Consider the following 21,869-nt stretch of genomic DNA (forward strand, 5'->3'; position numbering starts at 1 on the left):
GTCAGTGTGTTTGCCTGATCCAATCACATTTTCTACCATTTCAATTCAATTATTTGTTGCAAAATTCCAATCTCAGCAACACTGGCTGTGTTAAAATCATAGCCGACATTACTGGAACAAATCTCTTTCAAACATTTTAAAAAGATGAATCATAGGTGATTCACAGGCCACTTGCGGATCGCCCACCATAGATATACTGCGGCAGGGCGGCCGCTCTGTGCCAGATCACGTATCTAGTAAGTGATCTATCACTTCTGGATCTGGGGAGAGCTCATAGTGCCGCTGGCCCGCTCCCGCTGTGATTATACACAGTGGGAGCTGATCGGCAAGTATGGCCACCGATGCCTCAGTACACAGGCAAAACGGCAGTCTGCCTATGTAAACAAGGCAGATTGCCATTCTGTCAGTATAGAAGGCATAGATCCTGTGTTCCTATACAGCAGGAACACCAATCCAAGACTTCCACTAGTAAAATCACCTCCCCCAATACACTCAATCACAGGCTAGGCACACATTTAACCTTTTGATTGCCCTGGATGTTTAACCCCTTCCTAGCCAGTGTCATTAGTATAGTGACAATGCATATTTTTTAGCAATGCTCAATGTATTAGTGTCATTGGTCCCCAAAAAGTGTCAAAAGTGTCAGTTAGTGTTCGATTTGTCCACCGCAATATCGCAGTCCCGTTATAAGTCGATCACTGCCATTACTAAAAAAACAAATAAAAATATCCTATATTATGTAGACGCTATAACTTTTGCACAAACCAATCAATACACACTTATTGGGAATTTTTTTACCCAAAATATTTAGCAGAATACATAAAATAATACATAAAATAAAATAGTGTTTGTTTTTTTCAAAATTGTCGGACTTTTTTATTTATAGCACAAAAAATAAAAACCGCAGAGGTGATCAAATACCACCAAAAGAAAGCTGCTCTATTTGTGGGAAAAAAAGAACAAACATTTTTGGGCGCAGTGTTGCATGACCGCGCAATTGGTAAATCTTCCAGAGGTCAAGTGGCTAGTGATTCCCCATGGGGACCTGCCATGCCATCTGTCATCACCCGTCACACATTTAATACATTGCAAATTAGTGTTTTAGCATAAAACCCCTATGTGTTTATGTGGTTCTTTTTTTGTACATACTGTTTCACCAATTTATTTGAATATCATCGTTAATGTGCATATATGCCTCTGTATGTATCAATTAATCATGATGGAAGATGCAGTATGTATTAATGCTTTTTATGTATTTTACTTTTCAATATTTAATAAATTTACCATTATCAGACCATATAGCTCATTTTCTGCTTCCAAATCTGCATGCTTCATGCGAAGTCCCAACTTCTTCTCTTGCTTCGTTTTGACAGGGATGGAGGCAATTGTGATGTAACTGTCCTATGCCTCATACAAAGTCCTTTTTTCTCTTTTCACAAAATAGGGATGGAGGCATGCGGTTTTTGTTTATCAATCAGCTGACACAGAGACAAATGTGTCATGCTTTATTCCTTTCTTCTGGTCCCTGCAACATTGCGGGACACGATTCAGGATAGGTTTTCAGAACACCCCAGTGCCAGAATTATTATTCTTTTCCTACAATATTGTAGGTGAATTTTGGGAAATATCCCTTGTCTTGATATTGTCTATGCAATTTTTGATCTATTTACAGTCCCATAGTTTTCCATGGGTTTGACATATGTGAGGGGCGTGGACCTTTTGGGTATGGTGATGTCAGTCAGGGCTTTGTCTGGCTCAGGGAGCTGAGATGCACATCAGGGGTCCTCCCTCTTCCCTGGTCGCCCCGCTCTGCATCGACGCCACGCATCCGGCGCAACACGTCTGATGCTGACTGTTGTCATTACGTGGGCTCCGTGAATCCATCTGGCGTTTGACATGAGGGAGATCAGTTTGGCGCCACTCGCTGGCCGCCTGGCCTGGAGGGGCGGCGCCTCCTCTTCCTTTATATTCGCAATGTGACATTGGCGGCTACATACGGCTGTGGTGAGGCAAGCTTTTGTTCATAGCACAGCTACCAACACACACACACACAGTGGCCGTAGATTGGGAACACCATGCAATAAGTGAGGTGCACTTTCCATTTCACATATCCAGGTAACACACCTTGTACTCATTTAATTCCTCTTTTCTTCCTTTATACTCCTGTGTTTCTCTGTTTTCCTACTCTCACTGATAGTGTTCACTATGTTGGAACATCCCCAATGTTAGCAAAACAATCTCACTATCACACAATTGAGTCTTCTCACCTCTAAATGATAGCATTCACTAGATTGGAGCATTCCCATTGCTTCCAACACTGATTCACTGTCACACATTTTTTGGTTTTTCACATTTTTTCCCCCTTTCTTCTCCTCTTTTTCTTTTTTATGTCATTTTTTCATTTTCTTTTTTCATTCTTTCTTTTTTTTCTTTCTTTCTTTTTCTCTCTCCCATCTTTAATGTTAGTGCTCACCATGTTGGAACATTTCCATTGTTCTCAACACAGTCGCATTATCACAGATTTCTATCACCTTGTCCTCACTGTAACGAGCCCCTTGCTCGCTCGGTTCCACTCTCCCGACACTCCTCTGCAGCTATAGAATCAGATTGCAGATCTGATTGTTCGGTCATCCGATGCTCCGAGATTAGAACTACAGCTATGTGCCGTTCTAACCCAGTTGTGATAGCTCAGAACAAACACCAGGCAGGCTGTATGTAAGTTCAACCAGGACTCTCCTTTATTGCAAAATACAGGCTCTTTTATACACTAAAAGAGGAGGTACAGACCTCCTGCTCATATTACTCTAACAATACAGCTGTAACCTAATTAACCTAATTTACATGGGCTAATTAACTAATCCCTTTAGACAGCCTAGATGACTCAGACATGACCTTTAGGCCAGACTGGCCGTCTTGTAGCTTAGAACCCCCAATCAACATTATCACAATAGCAGAGTTAATTAACACAAACAACAATGGGGATCTAATGACTCTTAGATCCCGTACTAGAGACTTATTTACAATACACATTCTAGCAGGCAACAGACAGACAGGCAGCTGGAATTGACATCAGCATTTCCTAACAGTATTTGTCCCAGCATTATGAATCAGCCACTATTTCTAATATGGCAAATCCAGAGTCCCCAGAGTCTGTGTGTCCTGGGGGACCAGGACCCAAATCCACAGTAATACCGCCTCAAGGGTCCCCAGGCATACAGCTCACAAAGAGCACCGTTCCCCCAAATGCCAGGGCCCACGATTGATCGGCAAGAGGCTAGCATACAGTCCCCTCCAAAAGTCTCTCTCCCGGCTAGGTCTGTCACATTTCTCCACTTTCAGCAGGAGACTAACACAGGGGGAGACCCCAGACGGGTTGACTCCGAAGTTAGTCAGTAGTTCCAGTCCTCTAATGCCTGTACCCACACAGTACCCCAAACAAATTGTTCCAAACAAAGCATTACTCACCCAGCCAACCTCTGCCTCTCTCAGAGAACATATCTGCCGCTGGGGAGAGGCCTGGACTGGCCCTTCTCCCTGGAGTCCTTTCTGCTGCTGGAGAGAAGACAGGGTGTCTGGGCTCACTCCGCCATGCTGTTGGGGATCTGGGCCGACTGCACAGCATCCCTGGGGTATACAGGTGGAGACTGAAGTCCCATCCACCTTCACAGGATATCCATCCTCTGTTAGTTGAGGGCAGAGTCCAGCAGAACTCGGCCCTGTTGTCAGCCCTTCTGCTGGAAACCCCACACCATCTGCTCCGGCTAACTGTTGGGGAGGGACAACACACACCTCCTCTCCCTTCTCCCCCTGTATCTGCTGCTGGGAAGTGATTGCCACCTTCTCATCCTGAGCCTCCGAAACTGCCGCAGGTGTAGGGCAGAGGTCTTGGACCCTCTGTCCGGTTGCCAGCGCTTCAGCTGGGGAAGTTCCTTGTAACTTCACAGATACTTCTGTTGGTGCTGGGCAGAGCACAGTGAAGTTTGGCCCTAATAACAGCTCCTCTTCTGTTGGAGGCTCACCAGGTTGTTCTTCCTCAGCAGAAAAGTCTATCAAATCCCCTGTCTCTGCAACTGGTGTCTGGGGATAGAGGTTCACCATCTCCTCCCCGTGGAACCCAGAAAATGCTATCAGTGCTGGGAAGAGGTTAGCAGAGCTCTGCCCTATTGTCAGCACTTCAGGTTTGGGGACGGCAATCTTTAGATTTTCCACTGCCGATTCTCTGGCATTCTGCTGGACAGGCACATTCCTTCATCCAAGATCATCCCATGCAGAAACAGGTTCATCAAGGTCAGTCAGCACTTGCTGCATCCGCCATAAGACCTCCGCCTCCATAGCTGCGGGGGCAGGTTGGCAAAGCACACTGTTACTCTGCCACATTGTCAACTCTTCAGCCAGGATTTCAGAGTTGTCAATTGGTATTTCCTGATAGTCCCAGGCAAAGGGAGCACCACCCTGCTGCTGAGCAGAGTCTAACAGCTGTTTGTACGCAGCTCATCCCAGAACCCTGCACTCTGTACATAGCTCATCCCAGAGCCCTGCACTCTGTACGCAGCTCATCCCAGAACCCTGCACCATGTACATGGCTCATCCCAGAACCCTACACTCTGTATGCAGCTCTTCCCAGAACCCTGCACTATGTACGCAGCTTATCCCAGAACCCTGCACTCTGTACGCAGCTCATCTCAGGTAACTGCAATCTGTATGTAGCTCATCCCAGAACCGTGCACACTGTATATAACTCATCCCAGAACCCCGCACCCTTTATATAGCTCATCCCAGAACCCTGCACTCTGTACATAGCTCATCCCAGAACCCTGCACTCTGTACGCAGCTCATCCCAGAACCCTGCACTCTGTACATAGCTCATCCCAGAGCCCTGCACTCTGTACGCAGCTCATCCCAGAACCCTGCACCATGTACATGGCTCATCCCAGAACCCTACACTCTGTATGCAGCTCTTCCCAGAACCCTGCACTATGTACGCAGCTTATCCCAGAACCCTGCACTCTGTACGCAGCTCATCTCAGGTAACTGCAATCTGTATGTAGCTCATCCCAGAACCGTGCACACTGTATATAACTCATCCCAGAACCCCGCACCCTTTATATAGCTCATCCCAGAACCCTGCACTCTGTACATAGCTCATCCCAGAACCCTGCACCCTGTACGCAGCTCATCTCGGAACCCTGCACTCTGTACGCAGCTCATCCTAGAACCCTGCACCCTGTATATAATGCACTCCAAAACCCTGCATTCCTTTATCCTTTTTTTTAAATGAATGTGCTGGGGTTTGCATGTATCCATGAGACTCTTGCTTGTGGAACAATAATAAAAACATATTTTATAGGTACAAGGAAGCCCGAGTTTTGTTTAATGACTTAGGCTCCTCTCACTGTCAGAAGTTTCACCACGCCCACATTGACTAGGGTTGCCACCTTTTCTTCAAACCAAACTTTTGCATATTTTGTTATTAAATAACATTTCAAATCATATGGAGTTAATCTCCCATTATTCACATTTTTTTTTCACATTTTAATTAATAGAATTATAGGTGGAGGTTGCACTCCATTTTTAAGTGTGGGAACACATATCAGTGCTAGCAGCAACTCAACGGTAAGTTTATTTACCAAATTTTTCTCTTTTTCTTTTTTAACTTAAAAAGTACAGGGAGTGCTGATAAGGGGGATCTCTCATCTAATGCAGCACCCCTCCCCTACAGACACCCCATTAGATCAGAGTCTCTTTATATCAGCAGCCCCTCTTAAAGACCTCTGTAAGAGGGAGGAGGTGCTTATATAAGGTGATTCTGATATAACGGGGGGTCTTTAAGAGGGGGTGCTGATATAAAGAGACTCTGATCTAATGGGGTGTCTGTAGGGGAGGGGTTGCTGCCTGCTGATCTAATGATCACCAGCCATTAGATCAGCAGCCAGCACCCATTAGGGACCCTCATTAGCTCATAGTCCCCATCTATCAGTGCCCCCTCCTTCCTTAGAGACCTCCATTAGATGAGAGATCCCCCCTAGCAGGGTCGCTGTTAGAAATCATGGGGCCCCACAGTCTACCTGACGAGGCCCCTTTGACCCCACCCCTGGCCCTGCTCTCAAACACACAAAGTACAGAAATCAGAGGTGTGCTATGTACACAGTACAGAGTTGAGGAGTGCGCTACACACAGACTGTAGAGTTTGACCAGTGTGCTGCGAACAGAGTACAGTGATGAGGAGTGCACTACGTACAAAGTGAAGAATTCATTGCTGCGCTACGTACAGAGTGCAGGGTTCAGGATTGCGTTACATTCAGAGTGCAGGGTTGAAGATTGCGATACAATCAGAGTGCAGGGTTCAGGAGTGCATGACATTCAGAGTGCAGGGTTCAGGAGTGCATTACATTCAGAGTGCAGGGTTCAGGAGTGCATTACATTCAGAGTGCAGGGTTCAGAAGTGCGTTAAATTTAGAGTGCGGGGTTCAGGATTGCTTATGTACAGAGTGCAGGGATCAGGAGTGAGTTACATTCAGAGTGCGGGGTTCAGGATTGCTTATGTACAGAGTGCAGGGTACAGGAGTGCATTACATTTAGAGTGCAGGGTTCAGGAGTACATTACATTCAGAGTCCAGGGTTCAGGAATGCATTACACTCAGAGTTCAGGGTTTAGGAGTTCGTTACATTCAGAGTGCAGGGTTCAGGATTGCGTTACATTCAGAGTGCGGGGTTCAGGATTGCTTATGTACAGAGTGCAAGGTTCAGGAGTGAATTACATTCAGAGTGCGGGTTTCAGGATTGCTTATGTACAGAGTGCGGAGTTCAGGACTTTGTTACATTCAGAGTGTGGGAATCAGGAATGTGTTACATTCAGAGTGCGGGGTTCAGGAGTGCGTTACATTCAGAGTGCAGGGTTCAGGAGCAGGAGTGGGTTACATTCAGAGTGCGGGGTTGAGGAGTGTGTTACATACAGAGTGCGGGGTTCAGGAGTGGGTTACATTCAGAGTGCTGGGTTCAGGAGTGCATTACATTCAGAGTGCGGGGTTCAGGAGTGCATTACATTCAGAGTGCGGCGTTCAGGAGTGCATTACATTCAGAGTGCGGGGTTCAGGAGTGCATTACATTTAGAGTGTGGGGTGCATAAATACCAGCCAGTGTATAACCCCCCCAGCCCTCTCCCCAAATTTCTGTCCCCTCCCCCCCAGTGCAGAACTCCTCCCCCTCTCTTCCAGACATTTTCCCTCCTCTCTGTCCAGTGCACAGCTCTTCTATTACCCACAGAAGAAAAGTATCGTACTATAAGCAAGTCAGTCTGCCAGTGCGGGCTTCAGAAGATGCTGCGGGTGCGAGACTGAAGTGTGTGTACCCCGCCTGCCCCCTGCTTCTCCTCCTCTGTTGTAGCTGCAGGGTGAGCAGGGAGGGTTGTGTGTGCCGCCAGGAGAGAAGCTGCAGCCGCTGCAAGCAAGACGCTCACTGGGACCCGGAGTTAGGGGGTGGAGCTGGAGCGCCTTTTTTCGGTTGTTAGGACACGGGGGCGGGGGGGGGGGGAGACAGAGTAAAGACAAGCGCTGTGCAGTGCAGCCGAAAGAAGCCCTCCCTGGATCGGCACTGGCTCCATCCCCAGAACAGATTTCAGTGACTGTTGGTATGCTGTGTGTCCGGGATTCAAGTGGAGGCAAGCCCGGGCATAAGTGTCAAAACCCAGACTGCCCGGGTCAATCCCATACAAGTGGCAACCCCAACCGCGGTGCGCTATGCAAGGTTACTTCCTTCCTCAAGTGTCCCTCATTCTGAAGTTCAAAGTTGGGAGGTATGGGTGGATTCCTTCATTGACATTAAAAACCTAAGAGAGGTTTTAACACTTCTCCAACTCCATACAAAACTTCAAAAAAGTTTTATCTTTACATTTATTTTAACTAACATGAATCTTGGTGACCAGAGGACAGCAGCTGCAAGAGGTTATTGGAATTTTGACCTGGGTTTGTATGCCCTACTTTGATCGATTCCCCCACTCTGATCAATGTTGTTCCTGAGTGATTCAATATTTCCAGTAGTGTGAAGAAATAACTCTTGGTTTATCCACTAGGTGGCATTAGAGTATAATATGTAATTTCACCTCTGTTTAATGAGTAATGGTTATTTATATACTGTAGTTCTAACAATTTATGAAGTGCTTTACACACACATACATCTATACGTAGTGAGTGTACAGCTTGTATAACAGTGTAAATTTGCTGTCATCTTAAAATAACTCAACACACAGTCATTAATGTCTAAACCACTGGCAACAAAAGTGAGTACACTCCAAAGTGTGGGCCCAATTAGCCATTTTCCTTCCCTGGTGTCATGTGACTCATTAATGTTACAAGGTCTCAGGTGTGAATAGGGAGCAGGTGTGTTAAATTTGGTGTTATCGCTCTCACTCTCTCATACTAGTCACTGGAAGTTCAACATGGCACCTCATGGCAAAGAACTCTCCGAGGATCTGAAAAAAAGAATTGTTGCTCTACATAAAGATAGCCTAAGCTATAAGAAGATTGCCAAGATTGAAAATGTCCAAATTGAACCCAAAATGTTAATATCTTGTGTGGTCACCATTATTTTCCAGCACTGCCTTAACCCTCTTGGGCATGGAGTTCACCAGAGCTTCACAGGTCGCCACTGGAGTCCTCTTCCACTCCTCCATGATGACATGAGATACTGTGTATATATATATATATATATATATATATATTCTGTAAATTGTGCATTCACATCAGCCCCTGCTCTCAAGGAGCTTACAATATAAGGCCCCTAACTCACATTCATACATACACATAATAGGTCCAATTTAACATGTCTTTGAAGTGTGGGAGAAAACCGGAGTAACTGGAGGAAACCCACACAGGCACTGGGAGAACATGCAAACTCCATGCAGGTAGTGTTGTGGCTGGGGTTTGAACAACGACCCCAGTGCTACCAGGCAGAGGTGCTAACCACTAATAGCAAAACTGCCCTGGTTTGGTTCACCAAGGATTAGGCGCATCTTGTTCAAAATTCTCAAAACCCGAACTTAGAGGTGGATCCTATTGAAGTCTATGGGGGTCTGGGAGTGAATCTTGTTAAATTCTGTCCATTTTTTAGGGTTAAATAGGGAAACTACCTTAAAAAAAGCATGGGAAGAAGAGTAATGTCATGGGGGGGCATGTATTAATGCAAAATAAATGTTTGTACAGCGGGGAGAGGGTCTTTTTCATGCAGTTTCAAGGACAAGATCCTTTAAATAATTTAATTGGGGATGCTTTAAATCTGTCCATAGTGTTACAGAATAGAACAGTTTTCACCGTCTCAGTAACAGCGTACACTGGCAGTGCATATTTGGCTGTGGAATTGATTTTTTTTTCTGTTCACAATGAACTTGGCAGCACCTCAATCTGATTTGTTTCAGTTTAAAAAAAAGGCTAAAAATGGAAGTTTTAGTAGTGACGTGTTCTTTGGCACTGTAGTAGTACTTGTTTTTGCTGACATAAAACTGTCCAGCTGCTGGCTCATTTCTATCAAGCTCTCAGTATGAATTAGGAGATACAGTAATACAGTAGTGTAAAACTGGACAGCAGCAGGGCATTTATAAAGTGGATTTTTACTCAAACAACACTTTTTATCACTACAATTGCCTCCCCCCTCCCTACCTCCACAATCTGAAAAGCTGATATTTTTTTTCTTTATCCTTTTTAATCTTCTACACTTCACCCCACCACTTCCTCCATTCTAGTCTAAGAAGAATGACATCACCTCTGCTTCTGAAAACTTCTGAGATACGCATGTCATACATCCCATATACCTCCCAGGAGGCATCAGCTTCAACACAGCAGTTGGAGAAGGGTTAACATGGTGGGGTGTTATTATTAGAGGGCCGGCTGCCTGAACCAGTAAGAGATAGCTGTCCCCCAATGATGTCAAAAAGGAAAATGCTGATGTGCAGCAAAGGATCAGTGGATTATGGCAGGACCACTGTAGATTTACTGGTCATAGGGGGCACAGAAGACAAGGAAAGAGGGTAAAGAAAAAAAATGTACAGGAAAGTAAAGTTCCTCTTTAATGAGGGAGAATAAGCCGAAAAGTGTTATTTTACTACAAATAGTTAAAGGGTTGCAGGGGTTAGAGCAGTGTAAAATTTGGGCACAAGGCAATTTTTATTCCAGGAAAACAGGCCTAACTGACATATGCCTAACTTTAATTTTATCTATGTGGACAGAGGTGTGCATTAAATGTGAGTGATATAATGTAAGATGGTTTAGGTACACAATGTTCTCGAACTTTGTTTTTTTTTTTTTTTTCCTTTCATATGATGCAACAGCATGCTGCAAACAAAAGGCAGCTTAAAGCGGAATTCCACTTAAAAAAAAAATAAAAGTCAGCAGCTGCAAATACTGCAGCTGCTGACTTTTAATAATCAGACACTTACCTGTCCCAGGGTCTAGCGATGCGGGGCATCAAAGCCCCGCTTATCTCCCACTCCGCTCGGTGGCGCCGGCATTGTAACTGTGGGCGCCCAGCTGTGGCTTCACAGCCGGGCAACCACTGCGCATGCGCGAGCCTCGTTGCGCGCCGTGATTGGCCGCGCAATCATCTGGGACCTGTGACATGTCCCAGATGATTGCCTAGAGGGAGGGGGGAGAGGTGATATTCCTTCCGGCGCCAAGGTTGCGCCAGAAGGAAGTGGGAGCTGGAACCCTCTGAAAAGAGGGTATCCGCCCCCCCAAAAAAGTTACATGCCAAATGTGGCATGTCAGGGGTTAGTAAAGGGATAGTGAACCCGCGCAGTGGAGGTCCACGGAATCACAGGCAAAATGGATGCCAATCGAAAATTCAACAAGGGGACACCGCACACTATATAAGGATGGGAAGACACAGTACAGGTCACGCTCCCGTAGACGTCCTAACGACGAAACGCGTAGGGCGTGGCCTAATCTGTGCTTCCCAAACATCACCTATTATACCAGCGCTGAAGGACATTGTGACGCTTTTTTACTACCTCGCTTGATTTACATTATAAAATTGTGAGTACCTTTCTATTTTGGTTAATAAACCTTCTAAAAACTATTTTACGCTATGGGTACTCCCTCTCTCTTTGCATATGATACACCACGATCCTGAGCCCGCCAGCGAACGCCGTACAGTGGCATATAACTGTAACCGCCTGATACCCCTGCAGGGGTGAAGTGATCTGGTGAGTGGCTGCACTTTCAGAATAAGGATATATTGAAGAGTTACTTTCACCACACCACAAGATACTGCACAAGATATATGTTAAGAGTTTTACAACAGATGTATTACACATAAGGACTTTTTTGAATTTCACCAGCACGTTTGCACTGTATTAGGAGGGATCCTGATATTGTTTATTTCCATTTATTCCCTTCACCAGGAGCAAATCTCCCACACCTCCCCCTTCATCTTCCCTGCCACCCCCCCCCTCCCTCCCTCTCCACCCCCCCCCCCTCCCCTTCATGTTTTCGGAATATTTACCAGCAACACCATATATGGGATTTGATATTGGTTTTGGTTTATATATTTAAAGTTTGTTGTATCACCTATGATTGTACAATATCTAACAAGATTTTAATAGATCATTGATTCGATACACGCACGGTATTGCTTACACCTAGGCACCTAGATATTTATATCCAATTTTGCACTGAGTAACCTTTATGCAGGTAGGGAATCATTCAACCAATAGGAACAGCGCCAAACCCTTCTACCATTTCTAATTAATGTCAGGGGTTACCTTCTCTTAAAGCAGAAGTTCCATTTTTGGGTGGAACTCCACTTTAACCCCTTGCTAACCAGCCGCTGTCATTATACTGCGGTAAGGTGGCACGATCCCGCAAATCGCCGTAGGTGTACGTCGGCTCGGGAACTCGCTTTTGTGGCCACGCGCGTACTCCCATTGCCCAGCGGGAGAGCCAATCAGCAGGTTAGGCGGACTCGATGTCCACCAGCCACCCGCGATCGTTCCCTGCAGTGACAGAATGGGGATCTGCCTGTGTAAACATGGCAGATCTCCATTCTGACAGGGGAGATCACACAGATCCTGTTTTTCTGCTAAGCAGGAAGATGAATCTGTGTGTTTCCCCAGTCACGCAGACCTCCATACAGTTAGAAAACACCTGCAGGGAACACATTGAACCTTTTGATCGCCCCTGATGTTACTCTTCCCTGCCAGTGTCATTAGTACAATAACAGTGCATATTTTTAGCACTGATTACTGTCAAAAATGTCAGTTAAGTGTCCCATCTGTCCGCCGCAATGTCGCAGTCCCGGTAAAAATCACTGGCCGCCGCCATTACTAATAAAAAAAGAAAATAATAAAAATGCCACAAATCTATCCCCTATTTTGTAGACACTAAAACTTTTGTGCAAACCAATCAATATACGCTTATTGCAATTTTTTTACCAAAAATATGTAGCAAAATACATATCAGGCTCAACTGATGAATAAATTTGTTTTTCTTTTACATTTTTTTTTTGGAAATGTTTTATAGCATTTTTTTTCAAAATTTGTCACTCTTTTTTGTTTATAGCGGGAAAAAAAAACGCAGAGGTGATCAAATACCACCAAAAGAAAGCTTTATTTGTGGGAAAAAAAAGACATTGATTTTGTTTGGGTACAACGTCACATGAACGCGCAATTGTCAATTAAAGCGAAGCAGTGCCATATTGCAAAAAATGACCTGGTCAGGAAGTGGGTAAATCCTTACGGGTCTGAAGTGGTTAAAGAACAAATGTTCACAAACAATTGAATGCCCTGCTTTAAAAACCCCAATACTGCAAAATTTTAACTTGCGCTGCACCACAGGGCATGGTACTGTACTATGCGTTTTGGTGCGTGATTTAGCGTGCGCATGAACAAGATGCATTTGGGTGCCATTAATAATTAAAAGCACCACCAAAGCTCGTGCCAAAGGGATGCGTGGTTTTTTGTGCACTGCAGGAATGCACAAGATTTTGAATGCGTTCTTGCATTGCACAGGCGTAAACTCATCTGCAAGTTAACCTGATATCACATAATGTCCATTGGTAAAAATATAAGGGCTCTAGAAGTAGCTGTTGAATTTGGGTGTGTTTTTGGCTTATATAGCACAGGCTGCAATAGGCAGGCTCCTGAAGGCTTAACACTTGCAAGCAACTGCTGATGTCCTGCAGAGCACCTTGCGATGCAAATAGCAACAAGCTTCTCTAGATCAATGTGAGACAAAGAAGACTTTTTGGGTTATTCTCAAAATGAAGGAAGGCAGGAATGAATTGCAGGCAACTAGCCAAAGTTTACCTGCTCCTACAAATTCCTATTGGCTAATTAGGCTGCCCATCTTAGTAATGAGTCAATAGGAACAGGTCCGATTCACTATTTATAAAAAGTTTTTTATGCCCCTTACACACGATCGGACATTGATCGGACATTCCGACAACAAAATCCATGGACTTTTTCCGACGGATGTTGGCTCAAACTTGTCTTGCATACACACGGTCACACAAATCTTGTTGGAAATTCGGAATGTCAAGAACGCGGTGACGTACAACACGTACGACGAGCCGAGAAAAATGAAGTTCAATAGCCAGTGTGGCTCTTCTGCTTGATTCTGAGCATGCGTGGCACTTTGTGCGTTGGAATTGTGTACACATGATCGGAATTTACGCAAACAGATTTTGTTGCCGGGAAATTTGAGAACCAGATCTCAAATTTTGTGCGATGGAAATTCTGATGGAAACTGTCCGATGGAGCCTACACACGGTCGGAATTTCCGTCAACGAGCTCCGATTGCACATTTTACACCGGAAAGTCCAACCATGTGTACGCGGCAATAGAGCTATTCATCCTGTGAAACTGCATTTATACAGAATACAGTGAATCATGAAAATACTGCATGAGGAAAACTAGATGGAGCTGATGGTCAAAGGGATTAAATACTGATTTGTTGTGATCGTCAGCTCCATCTAGAGGCCATTATGCAGCATTTTTCTGATTCACTCTATGAAGAACGTTTGACCTAGGGAGAAACTAGTCTAATAATATCCAATTTGCCCCCCACTTGCACAGAACAAATGCACATGCAGTTTCACAAACAGCTCTGTATTTTTTTTATAACCCCTTTGAGCCTGTGCCTGTCAGACCCTTAAGGGGTTCAGAATGCCGGGAGGCGGGAAGGGGCTTAAGGTCATGTGACTGCCGTGATTGGCTTTCCATTAGCCACCCGTAACTGTGCCAGGAGCTTACTAGTGCTCCTAATTTGGATATTTTCACTTAGGGGTGTACACACTTTTGTTGCCAGTGGTTTAGACATTAATGGCTGTGTGTTGAGTTATTTTGAGGGGTCAACAAATTTACACTGTTATACAAGCTGTACACTCAATACTTTACATTGTAGCAAAGTGTAATTTCTTCAGTGTTGACACATGAAAAGATACAATAAAATATTTACAAAAATGTGAGGGGTGTACTCACTTTTGTGGGATACTGTAGATATATAAGTTGAAATATAATCAGTCAGGGTTATTTTAGACCAAAAACTTATTTTAAGGGGTTCCACAGTGTCATAAAAGTTAAAGAAGACTATAAATACTTACCATTTTGGTGGATACCGAGGCTGAACTCCTCTGTCTTCCAGCGCTGCAACCTCCGTACCTTACAGGACTCAGCAGTAATGTAGGGGCCAGCAAGAGGAATGGCACACAGATGGGGGTGCATCTTTTTAACCCTTCAAAAAACCCCAAATATTAAAGACTTTGCCTGGGCCTGCAGCATTGAAAGCCAGAGACCTGCCCCCACCAGAAAAGTAAGTTTGCATATTCTTTTATTCCAAAGAGAAATTATTTACATTTTTTATAGGTAACGACAGAGTCACTTTAAGAAAGAGACTGGTGTTAAGGGATGGACATGTTTACTTCTATATCTAGTTCTTTTAGTATGTTGCATTCCAGGCTTATCCATGTTGATGTTTGTTACTATTTAATAAAAAGTATTTTCATAATGTGCAACACTTCAGATAATTAGTAGAAATAAGCTAAATATAGTTGCAATGACAACCAAGATAGTAATTAATGTTACAGATTGGATATATACGAGTCTTCAGATGAAGAAATTGTTGATGAAGGTATTTCATTATTGTATTATTTCATCAGTACAGGATTTCTGCCTCATGAATGAACAATTACTTTTATGTTGATTGTATTATTTTACACTTTGCTGTAAAAAGGTTATATCAACATAGGAGTACCTTATAATATAATATAACGTAAATCAGTATACTCTACTGCTTCCCTGACAGCTATTGTAGGTGTGATATTAGAAAAATTGTTGAAGGATCGAATGTTACACTGTTCCATGATACATACTATAATATCTGACGTGCATGGTACAATGCCCATACAAGGGGATTTTACTGGCTGTCAGCTGCCATCTACTGTCTGTCTTGTAAATTGCAAGGCTCCAGACAGGTCTTGCCTTGCCTCAAAGAGGATCTTCACCCTAGAAACAAAAAATGAGTACTGTAGCTGCTGACTTTTAATAAAAGGACACTTACTCTGCCAAGGATCTAGTGCCATCCTTACCTGAGCTGGTTCTTTACCAGTTTTTGGGTCTTCTGCGCCGGCATCCTTAGTGTGAGAAGCTGTCTGTGACTCCTTGCAGCTTCACAGCCAGCTTCCTATTGTACATGTGCGAAACATGCTGCACTTTGTGAATGGTCCCGCAGCCTTCTGGGACCTCTGACATGTCCCAGAAGGCTGCGGGGAAAGGTGGTGGTGGAGGTGGGGGGTTGTGAACTGTCAAAACCAGGTACCCGCTCATCAAAAAAAAAAGTGTCCAAAGGTGATGAGGGGGGGGGGGGGCTGAAAAGTGGAACTTCCCCTACTTGGTGAAGTTTTGCTTTAAAGATAGGTTCTCCCAACTGTGGCTGCAATTTGATTCTATTTTCAGTGTTATAATGTAATGTGACATGATTGCATTTTTTTCTTACTTGTACTTTTTTATGTAAACATATGAAAAAGAAACTTTTCCATTAAACTTACATTTTGCTGTCCAAGCTGAGGCTGTGAAAGTATCCCAGTCCTCATAATAGATGTGGGCAATGTCCAGCCAGGCTCTGTTCCACATGCAGTGTTCCTTGTAGATTGGGTCCCCAGTGCAGCTGTGAGCGTTCACACACAACAAGGCGTATAATCACCTCAGCAACAACATCTCTTCTGCCTCTACCCTCCATCTTTTCTGCAGCCTGATAAGAGCACATGTGCCCAGGAGGAGGAGAGTAGTTGGGGGGAAAAAACACATCAAAAATATATCAGAAACACATCAAATCACATGTAGATGCATTTTGGTACATTTACATTGAAGTTTAAGAGGCCAAAATTGCGCCAGTATCAACCCAAAGTAGCATAATGCCCTGTACACACGATCGGAATTTCTATCAGAAAAACCTTGGATGGTTTTTCCAACGGAATTCTGCTCAAGTTTGCCTTGCATACACACGGTCACACAAAAGCTCTCTGAACTTTCGACCGTGAATAACACGGTGACGTACAACACTACGATGAGCCGAGAAAATGAAGTTCAATGCTTCCAAGCATGCGTCAAATTGTTTCCGAGCATGCGTATGAATTTTGCTCGTCGGAATTGATACAGACGAACGGAATTTCCAATAGGAACTTTTTCCATTGGAAAAATAGAGAACCTGCTCTCAATATTTTGCTGGCGGAAATTATTTTCCGCCAGCAAAAAAAAAAATGACTATAATAATTGCAACAAAAAGCCTGGAATGTAAATATGTGGAACCTTGTGAGCTGCTTTGTTAATCTAATTAAAGCTGCCAGCGCTAAACACACTTCCTAAACATGAGAATAATCAAACTAAAATAAGTACAGCCCTAAGTACAAAGTATCCCCTGAGGGATATATAGAGCGTTCAATAAACAATATATAAATAAAGTGCAATATGCAAATGTGTTCTTATATTAATCAAACAATCTAATAAATTTTAAAGTGCATTGTGAAGGTATTATCCATATAGTGTCCTTATAAAAATCAATCGATGGTGAAAAAAATCGTGCCAATCAATTATATGTGCAAATGCTGTGCATAAATGGGCAGTAAATAATAGCAGGTAAAAAAACAAAGCAAAATCCAAAAGCTACATGCTTGTCATTTTGGGGGGATTTTGCCTTGTTTTTTACCTGCTATTATTTACTTTGCCCATCTATGCACAGCACTTGCACATATAATTGATTGGCATGATTTTTTCACCATTGATTTATTTTTATAAGAACACTATATGGACAACATCTGCACAATGCACTTTAACATTTATTATATTGTTTGATTTCTATAAGAACACATTTGCATATTGCACTTTATTTATATATCGTTTATTGAATGCATTATATATCCCTCAGGGGATACTTTGCACTTAGCGCTGCACTTATTTTGATTTTAACAAAAAGCCTGGGATCTTGGGATTTTACAACCGACCCAAAATTGTGTTAGGGCCAGTTCACATCGGCGGTGTGCTTTTGGTGTGTTTTAAGGCCCATACACACGATCAGACTTCTTGACAAGAAACATGCAAATTAGCTGTTTTAAGGCAACATCCAGCCGTGTGTACACTCCATCGGACAAACTTTTTTGGTTTTCATCGGACAAATGTTGGCTGTGCGAACAGACAAACTTGGCGGCAACAAAAGTCCCACGTCGGCTAGTCCAATCGTGTGTACACAAAACCATCGGACTTTAGTCCAAAGTACAAACATGCATGCTCAGAACCAATGCAAAAGATCAGACAACAATATCAGAAGTTGACCAAAGGGTGGCGCCGGAGAATTGAACTTCCTCTTTTGAAGTGTCGTCAGTATGTTGAAACGTCACTACGTTCGTGTTTGTTGCCTAAAAAGTCCTGCCCTGTGTATGCAATACAAGTTCACGGCCAATGCCCTTTGGACAGAAATCCACGATACGTTTGTTTAAAGTCCGATCGTGTGTACGAGGCTTAACACATGCTTTAGGCGCACTACCATTGAACTCTATAGAACGCACATTTTGATCAAAGTGCATCAAAGATGTAGCAAGCAGGAATTCATCAACAAAACATGTGTTCTAATAGCGTTCAATGGTAAAAACACACATAAAAGGCCACCAGTACCAATATTTAAAAAATCAACACATTTAAAATGTGGACATTAATTATGAAGCCATATACAGCTTTTGTTTAATTAATAGTTCATTTATTTATACATAATCTGTACATCAAAGCTAAAAGAGGTATGTCTGTAAAGGAAAGACAGACAGAGAGCTTTGGATCCCATAGAGTGCCTGTCTCAGATGGAAGCTTTGGTGATGGATAAAAGCTTCCTGTACTTTTTTCAACTCCTGAATGGAGCCATCTACAGCCTTTTCTTCTTATGAAATCTATCTTATTTGCATTGACCCAATCTCCTGAGTTCATTGATCAAAATTAATTTCCCTTCACTGGTCCTCGGATACAAACTACATCACTGACAGGATGTCACTGAAGCATCTAGCCAATATTTGGAGGTGAGCATCTGTTGGGGTGGCTCATCTCTTCATCGACATCTAAAGATTTCCTGTGGCAGCCAAGCAGAGCTGGGAGCAGACAAGAACTGACAGGTGAAGGTTGGAACCTGCTACGCCAACAGTCAGGGTACACACCGACGAATGCTTCTTCACCATTGACCGGAAAATCATTTGGTTTTTATGAAGAATTACCAGCAACAATAGAATATGTGCTTTAATGCCTAGTGCCACCTAACTAACCTCTAAGGCAGGGCAAAGGAAATAAAAAATATGCTTATCTTCAACATACTAGTACAGGATCTTTATTTATTTATTATATCTTATTGAAAAAGTTTAGTTCTTTTCATTAGTGATGATTAGTCCTTCTAACATCTACTTTAGATGCCAGAGTCCCAGTCCAGCCTATTATCTATCTATCTATCTATCTATCTATCTATCTATCTATCTATCTATCTATCTATCTATCTATCTATCTATCTATCTATCTATCTATCTATCTAAAAATGCCATTAGTGTCACATGATGCTGGCTCTCCCAAGTGACGTTGGCCCCCGCAACTAAGCTGGCACCATCAAATGAGAGATCAATCAGCCACAATCCAAGGAACCCCAAACAATCACTGGAGGAACCCTAGGATTCCACAGAAATCTGGTTGAGATAGATATAGGCTGGTCTATCTATCTATCTATCTATCTATCTATCTATCTATCTATCTATCTATCTATCTATCTATCTATCTATCTATCTATCTATCTATCTATCTATCTATCTATCTATACTTTATTCTACATGTTTCAAAATAGATACCAGCTGTTTTTATACTATCATGAAAAAGTCATCCTATATTATGGGACATAATATTAAGGGTCACCAAAATGCAAGTGTATCTAAAATTTGACTGGAAGATTTGAAAATCTGTTATTCGATACATGTGTATGTATATGTATGTGACCAACTCAGTACACAGCTGCCTGCAGAGGAACGGGCTCCTACGCATTTTATGTATTTTTGGTCACACAGAGCCACCTGCTGGACAACAAACAGATTACAGACTGAATGTTGCAAGTTGGTTAAAGTGTAACTAAAGGCAAAACTTTTTTTTTAGTTTTGGAGTGGAGAGCTCTTCCAGTTTTTATTGCTGTCTGGGCCCATGTTAAGGAGGTTCACCCTCTATATTTGTCCTGTTTACCATTATCATTGAGCCCGGGTTCACACTTGTGCGAACACAGACATTGCATGTGATTAGCACCTGCACTGCGGTGCCGATCGCATGCGATGTCTGTGCAATGCGAGTTCAGCCATACAGTTGTATGGCTGAACTCACATGGGATTTGCAGGAAAAGAGTGCAGGGACTTTTTTCCCCCCACACTGGAATCGGATCGCATGGGTGTTCTCACCCATGCGATCTGATTCCCATGCGAGTTCACAGTTCACACTGCGATCTGTGAACCAATCTGGGGGGTGTCATTAACAATGTATTGACACCCGCAGAAGTTCGCAGAGGGCAGTGTGATCTGCCTGCGGGAGAGATGCGATGTGGGAACCGGTGCTTTAATCGTGCTGGTTCCCCCGCATCGTTACAGTGTGAACCTAGGCTGAAAGTGAAAGTAAAAGAAAATCACAAATTTTGGGCTGTCCCCAGAAAAGTAATAGAGGGGAAATCTTCCAATGGGGATACTAGATCTGGTGACCTGGGGGTCCCCAAGGAATTCCCTTATCTTGCAAGGATTTCCTCTCACTTCCTGTTTTGCGATGGGACAGGAAGTGAAGAGAAATCCCTACAATGGGACACAGATGGCGATACGCTATCCAAAATGAAAAAAATTTTAAAAAAAAGTTTTGTCTATAGTTCTACATTAAAGGGTAACTCCACTTTTGTGGAAAGAAAAATAGCAAATAAAAAGAATAATATAGCATATACAATTGTGACGCAAGTCATATTGTAATTGAATGTTTTTTAAAAATTAAATTTCCTTTTCAATATGCAGCTCTGTAATTTTCTGTGAAACACAATGCAATATGGCTACCTGGAGATTTTCTATACATAGTCAGGTTGAAAAAAGACACAAGTCCATCCACTTGATCCACTCCATCCAAGACTTGTGTCTTTTTTCAACTTGACTAACTATGTTATCCCATACCCACAGTTGATCCAGAGGAAGGCGAAAACCCCCAGCAAAGCATGCTCCAATTTGCTACAGCAGAGGGAAAAATTTCCTTCCTGATCCCCCGAGAGGCAGATTTTTCCTGGATCAACTTTACGTATACATATTAGTATCAAATTATATTATGTTTATCTAGGAAAGAATCCAGGCCCTTTTTAAAACAATCCACAGAGCTAGCCAGAACCACCTCTGGAGGGAGTCTATTCCACATGTTCACAGCTCTTACTGTGAAGAAACCTTTCCGTATTTGGAGATTAAATCTTTTTTCCTCTAGAGATAAAGAGTGCCCCTTGTCCTCTGTGATGACCTTAAAGTGACTAACTCAACACCAAGTTCACTATATGGACCACTTATGTATTTGTACATGTTGATCATATCCCCCCTTAATCTCCTCTTCTTAAGAGAGAATAAATTCAGTTCCTCTAATCTTTCCTCATAGCTGAGCTCCTTCATGCCTCTTATCAGTTTGGTTGCCCATCTGTGCTCCTTCTCCAGTTCCCCGATATCCGTTTTGAGTACTGGTGCCCAAAACTGAACTGCATATTCCAGATGAGGTCTTACTAATGATTTTTACAGGGGCAAAATGATATCTCTCTCTCTGGAGTCCATACCTCTCTTAATACAAGAAAGGACTTTGCTCGCTTTGGAAACCGCAGCTTGGCATTGCATGCTATTATTGAGCTTATGATCTACCAAAACCCCCAGATCCTTCTCCACTATGGATTCCCCCATTTGTTCTCCCTCTAGTATATATGATGCATGCATATTCTTAACCCCCAAGTGCATAACTTTACATTTATCAACATTAACCTTATTTGCCACTTAGTTGCCCAATTAGATTGCATTGAGGTCCTCTTGTAAATTGGCGACATCTTGTAAGGATGTTATTCCACTGCATACCTTGGTGTCATCTGCAAAGACAGAAATGGTAGTTTTAATCCCAGACCCCACATAATTTATAAAGTTATTAAAAAGTAAGGGTCCCAACACTGAACCTTGGGGTACACCACTGATAACCTTAGACCATTCAGAGTAATGCCCCGTACACACGGTCGGATTTTCCGATGGAAAATGTCCGATCGGAGCGTGTTGTCGGAAATTCCGACTGTGTGTGGGCTCCATCGGACATTTTCCATCGGATTTTCCGACACACAAAGTTGGAG

General features: G+C 43.1%; 1 long non-coding RNA gene across 1 annotated transcript in view; it reads right to left on the reverse strand.

The window, feature by feature from the left end:
- Positions 1-21,625, reverse strand: part of LOC141141403 (uncharacterized) — a 52,199-nt gene extending 30,574 nt beyond the window's left edge. Inside the window, exons 1-2 of the long non-coding RNA XR_012244062.1 lie at positions 21,517-21,625; positions 16,030-16,232 (exon numbers count right to left, since the gene is read on the reverse strand). This is a non-coding gene — a long non-coding RNA (uncharacterized lncRNA). The remainder of the gene's footprint in view (positions 1-16,029; positions 16,233-21,516) is intronic.
- Between the last annotated feature and the right edge of the window lie 244 nt (positions 21,626-21,869).

This window comes from Aquarana catesbeiana, linkage group LG04, assembly GCF_042186555.1.
Source record: "Aquarana catesbeiana isolate 2022-GZ linkage group LG04, ASM4218655v1, whole genome shotgun sequence".
NCBI classification, from domain to species: domain Eukaryota; kingdom Metazoa; phylum Chordata; class Amphibia; order Anura; family Ranidae; genus Aquarana; species Aquarana catesbeiana.